Raw genomic sequence first — 6,000 nt, 5'->3', positions numbered from 1 at the left:
GGATTGACCCGAGAACCTTTCAATGGTTAAACTAGTTCATGAATGAAATCAAGGAACCGAATGGACCTTTGACCATAATGGTGCAAATTGTCCGAAAATACATATACAGATGTGCGTATGAAGAGAAGAGATAATGATCAATGAGAGAAAGGTCATGAATATCGAGTTTCATATTTCACAGATGATCTGGACATAATTTTGAAGTATTTATGGTTTTAGTTATGGATAAATTGGTTCTAGTTATAGATAAATCGAAGACTTCCTCATGATCCTTATTCATATCCATCTACCTACTTCATATTCCAAATATGGATGAATTTAAACTTTTCAATAAAGTTGGATTTTACCAAGGTGGTAACTTCCATTTATTATTTACTGGTCTAATCGACCCAATATGGAACATTTTTTTTTATTGATGATATTGGCAAAATCATATTTATATATTCTTCATGGTTTCCATTTTTGTATGAGAAAAAATCCTCTTGTTCTTGGGGTTTCCGCACGTGTAGAAAAAAATGTGGGACGTATTGATCAAATCATTGGCCCAGTACTGGATGTCTCTTTTCCTCCAGGTAATATGCCTAATATTTACAATTCATTGATAGTTAAGGGTCAAGGTACAGCCGGTCGAGAAATTCAGGTTACTTGTGAGGTACAACAATTATTAGGAAATCATAAGGTTAGAGCTGTAGCTATGAGTGCTACAGATGGTTTGACGAGAGGAATGAGAGTGATTGACATGGGAGCTCCTCTAAGTGTTCCAGTTGGTGGAGCTACTCTCGGACGCATTTTCAATGTTCTTGGAGAACCTGTCGATAATTTGGGTCCTGTAGATGCTTGCATAACATCTCCTATTCATAGACCTGCTCCCGCCTTTACAGAGTTGGATACAAAATTATCCATCTTCGAAACAGGCATTAAAGTAGTAGATCTTTTGGCTCCTTACTGCCGTGGGGGAAAAATTGGTTTATTTGGAGGAGCTGGAGTGGGTAAAACAGTACTCATTATGGAGTTGATCAACAACATTGCTAAGGCTCATGGAGGGGTATCTGTATTTGGAGGAGTAGGAGAACGTACCCGTGAAGGGAATGATCTTTACATGGAAATGAAAGAATCAGGAGTAATTGATGAAAAAAAATATCAGAATCAAAAGTGGCTCTGGTCTATGGTCAGATGAATGAACCACTGGGAGCTCGCATGAGAGTCGGTTTAACTGCTCTAACCATGGCCGAATATTTCCGAGATGTCAATGAGCAAGACGTACTATTATTTGTTGATAACATCTTCCGTTTTGTCCAAGCGGGATCAGAGGTATCCGCCCTATTAGGCAGAATGCCTTCCGCCGTGGGTTATCAGCCAACTCTTAGCACGGAAATGGGTTCTTTGCAAGAGAGAATTACTTCCACAAAAAAGGGATCCATAACCTCGATTCAAGCAGTTTATGTACCTGCTGATGACTTGACCGACCCTGCTCCTGCTACGACATTTGCACATTCAGATGCTACTACCATACTATCGAGAGGATTAGCTGCGAAGGGTATCTATCCAACAGTGGATCCTTTAGATTCAACATCGACTATGCTCCAACCTTGGATCGTAGGCGAAGAACATTACGAAACTGCACAAGGGGTTAAGTAAACTTTACAACGTTATAAGGAACTTCAAGACATTATAGCTATTCCTGGACTGGATGAATTATCAGAGGAAGATCGTTTAATCGTGGAAAGAGCAAGAAAAATTGAACGTTTCCTATCACAACCCTTTTTCGTAGCAGAGGTATTCACAGGTTCCCCGGGCAAATATGTGGGTCTCATGGAAACAATTAGAGGTTTTCAAATGATCCTTTCTGGAGAATTAGATGGTCTTATCGAACAGTTTTTTTATTTGGTGGGTAATATTGATGAAGCTACCGCGAAGGCTATAAACTCCAACATGGAAAGTTAATTCTGAAAATGACCCTAAATCTTCGTGTACTGTCTCCTAATCGAGTCATTTGGGATTCAGAAGTTAAAGAAATAATTCTATCTACTAATAGTGGTCAAATTGGCGTATTACCCAATCATGCTTCACTTGTGGCAGCTGTAGATATAGGAGTTATGAAAATACATCTCAATGGGCAGTGGTCCACTATGGCTATGATGGGCGGTTTCGCCAAGATAGACAGTGATAGAATAACTATATTGGTAAATAATGCAGAGAGAGATGTTGACATCGATCCCCGAGAAGCCCAGGAAAATTTTCGAATAGCTAAAGCTGACTTAGCTCGAGCCGAAGGCAAAAGACAAGCAATTGAGGCTGATTTAGCTCTGAAAAGGGCTAGAACCCGATTAGAGGCTATCAATGCTAGCCCCCCCGTCTCTAATTAACATTTTCTATAATGATCTGAAAAATGGATTCAATGTTCCACCTCGATCCAAACACGTGGAGTAAAACTTATTAGATACCATTGAAAACTCGATGGCATCTAATAAGTTTACCTACTATTGGATTTGAACCAATGACTCTCGCCGTATGAAAGCGATACTCTAACCACTGAGTTAAGTGGGTCATTTATTCTCATAGGTAGAGTTGGATTTATAAACGATTCTAAATCGAAATCGAATTAAATGTATAGACAATGTATGTGTCCCTGGCACAGATCGAACTTATTGGAACGTATTGGATCATGAAATATCTACCTTGACATAAAGTGATCCATCTGGTTAGTATAGTAGTGTATCACCAAGACTGGCAAGGAAGGGCTATAGCTCAGCAAGGTAGAGCACCTCGTTTACACGTGCGCCAATGGTTTTCGGGAGAGTTTATCGATTCGTCCGATCCACGAAATAGATTCTATGTGAAATAGTCTTACTCTATAAATTTGTTTCTCTGGGGAACAATAGCATGACAAAGATTAAGTTTGATCTGATTCGAATTACGGATCTAATTGATATGGTCAATCCCAACTCTGTTCAATGCCAGGCATAATGAGTATAATACGGGGACCTCAAAATAGATTCTTTTCGCTCTATGAACTTTTAGGTGTATGAAGTGTCATATTTTACTTTTGGAGCGATAGAAGAGACTCTATTTGAGTCAATCTATGCCCGAGCAAGGCAGACCTACGTCAAAAAAACCTTTTGAATAACTTTGGGATTGCTTCCGAAGGGTAAGAATTTGGAGCACACGGAGCCATATTAGTATCTTACCGGAAAGAGGAGAATGGTAGACTAACCGATCTTTCCATCAGTTAATGAAAGAGCCCAATGCGAGAAAATGCATGTTGGGTTCTTGGAACAGTTCAAATTATTTTGATAATAAGAACTTTGATCTATTCTACCGAGAAGGTCTGCGGTTCGAGCCCGTATAGCCCTATACATTCCACTAAGTGATACTATTTATATATATCCCCTCATAGTCCGTCCCTATGACTTGGCCTTGAAAAGTCTTTCAGATCATATCAATCTCATGTCCTTATCTAGATCGATGGATGGGAACGTTGGACCAGAGCAGGCATATTAGTATTTTGGATCGATCGAGATTGATCCGATACCAGATGATCAAACCTATAAACTATTTTTATTTATTTTTTATCGCTAGTTCTTCGAAAAATTCAAGAGTTCTCTTGAATATCATATGTTCCAAGCAATCCATAGAGCAGTCAAAGTATCGATCGGACATGTGACTTTTAGCTCCATCCAAACGCAACGCATTCCGTTGGGGTTGAACAAAATTTCCGTTCAATCGAAAATCCCGGATGTATCTATCCCTTTGCTAAATATCGGGGCGAAGATCTTGATCAACTAGGATTCTCTACAATAAGTTATGTGCGGTAAATCGAGCCTATTTTTGAACCATAGAAGTGGCAAGTACGACGGATATTCCGAATACCTGGGCAGAGAAATTCTCTGGAGTTGATCCATCCTCGCTAAAGGCGAACCTTTGGTTCGTTCTCTTTCTTCACCTAAGATCATCACATGGTTTTTGAGACCCAAGATTTTCATATTGGGACAAACACTCTTCCTTGCCTCTAGTTCCGTTCTGGTAACATATCACAAAAATGCAATCTACCGGCTATGCATATTAGATCTACATCTGGACCAACGTTTGCTTTAATCTACCCCACTATTTTATAGAATACACATATTTCATGGAATGCGTTCTGGAACAAACAATAGAATAAAGAAGTCTGTTGGGTTGGGACGAAAGAAAGAAACTATTACCCCTTGTCCAGAAATTATGTGGACAACGACCCAAAAGAAGCTGCTTTCTGCCCCGTTACAAATAGATCTCTACTCGGCAATAGATATGTCCGAAATGATTTTATATCATTGTGAGATGAGTGGGCTCATCTCATAATGAACTTATATGTGAAAGATTTGATATGTTCCACGGATCAATTGACGCCTACCAATTATGTTCGCTTGATCTAAACTTTCAAACGAATTAACTGAAAGACAACAATCAAATTTATATTTGATTCATCAAATGTTCACTATCTCCGTCGGTAGATGAGCCTTTAAATTTGTATCTTTGTCCCATAACCTGCATAATAATATAACAAAGAACTTGATTGTATCCTAACCGTGCATGTAAGATAACAAAATTTTCCAGATTGGAAAACCCTATACCTTCTAATACGAGAAGGAAGGATACAAGTTCAAATGGTCTAGATTCATCGAATCTGAATATATGATAAGCGAATAGGGTCGAACTTGTCGACACAGCCACAACCTTGATCATTTTAAACAACGACTCTCCGATCAAATACCCTGCCCAGAGTTGTTCAGATGGACAAGATCTTAGTATCAAGATAAAACATACAATAAATATCGAGATAGATCTCGATCTATTCCATTTACACCGAACCATTTTAATGGTTATGGCCCGTTCGTTACAACTCGAATAACGTGGGATCTACCGAACCAATCTGCAAAACTGTGTTAGTTGAAAACTAAAATCTAATAGGGAAAAACAATAATTATCGCCCATGAGTGAATAGACAAAGGATCGATACGAAAGAAGAAAGATTCTTCTTTCACGTTCAAAAGAACGGAGGGAAGATGGGATCGTGATATTTCTCCGGGAGAAATACAAAATACTTCATATTTATCACATATTTGATAATAAGCCATACAACTTGTTCGAGAGTTGAGAGTTAGTCATCGATCTTGCTTTGATCCCCTATCAGAGGTCACCGACGACCCACATAAGAACAAACGTTAGCTCATTTTTTATTCTTGGAAGAAATGACTGTAGATAGATAAATTGGTTTTTCCGGGGCGGACGTAGCCAAGTGGACCAAGGCAGTGGATTGTGAATCCACCACGCGCGGGTTCAATTCCCGTCGTTCGCCTCATAAAAGAAGATAAAAAACGGACTGGATCCGATTTGTTTTCATTTTCATATTTCGGTGAAAATATTTCTCTCTATGTAATAGAAATGGACACCCGAGCCTTCTTTCTTCGTGGGAAACATGAGCCCTTTATCGGACTTGAACCGATGACTTACGCCTTACCATGGCGTTACTCTACCGCTGAGTTAAAAGGGCCCCCTCATCATATATGAATGAGTGAGTCTACTATGGTAGATGGACAACAAATTGGATATGGATGATCCATCTATCTTTATAGATATCAAGTTGAGAACATATATTATAGTAGTTGAGAACATATATTATAGTAGCTCGTAGGGTAAGGATCGCTATACTGGAAACTCCGGGCTGAGCTGATACGAAACGGATGGAGAAAAGTTATGCCTGAGAGCATTTGCTGAAATATGTTCGTATTGCTAGAAGAGCCAAAGGCTCAACGGGTCAGGTCCTATTGCAATTACTTGAAATGCGTTTGGATAATATTCTTTTTCGATTGGGTATGGCTCCCACCATTCCCGGAGCTAGACAATTAGTGAATCATGGACATATCCGGTCAATGACCATATGGTAGATATACCAAGTTACCCTTGCAAACCTCAAGATGTGATTACTATAAGAGATCAACAAAGATTGAGAGCTAAGAATAT

At 39.1% G+C, this 6,000-nt stretch overlaps 1 non-coding gene across 1 annotated transcript; it reads right to left on the bottom strand.

Annotated features, from left to right (window-relative positions):
- Nucleotides 1–5,458: 5,458 nt before the first annotated feature.
- Nucleotides 5,459–5,530, bottom strand: TRNAT-GGU (transfer RNA threonine (anticodon GGU)). Its single transcript has one exon. It is a non-coding gene; the product is annotated as a tRNA-Thr (tRNA).
- Between the last annotated feature and the right edge of the window lie 470 nt (nt 5,531–6,000).

Source organism: Pinus tabuliformis, chromosome 3_2, assembly GCF_031772625.1.
Source record: "Pinus tabuliformis cultivar Carrire ecotype Pingquan chromosome 3_2, CPIR1, whole genome shotgun sequence".
In the NCBI taxonomy this organism is placed as follows: domain Eukaryota; kingdom Viridiplantae; phylum Streptophyta; class Pinopsida; order Pinales; family Pinaceae; genus Pinus; species Pinus tabuliformis.
This window is presented reverse-complemented; position numbering and strand designations above follow the sequence as displayed.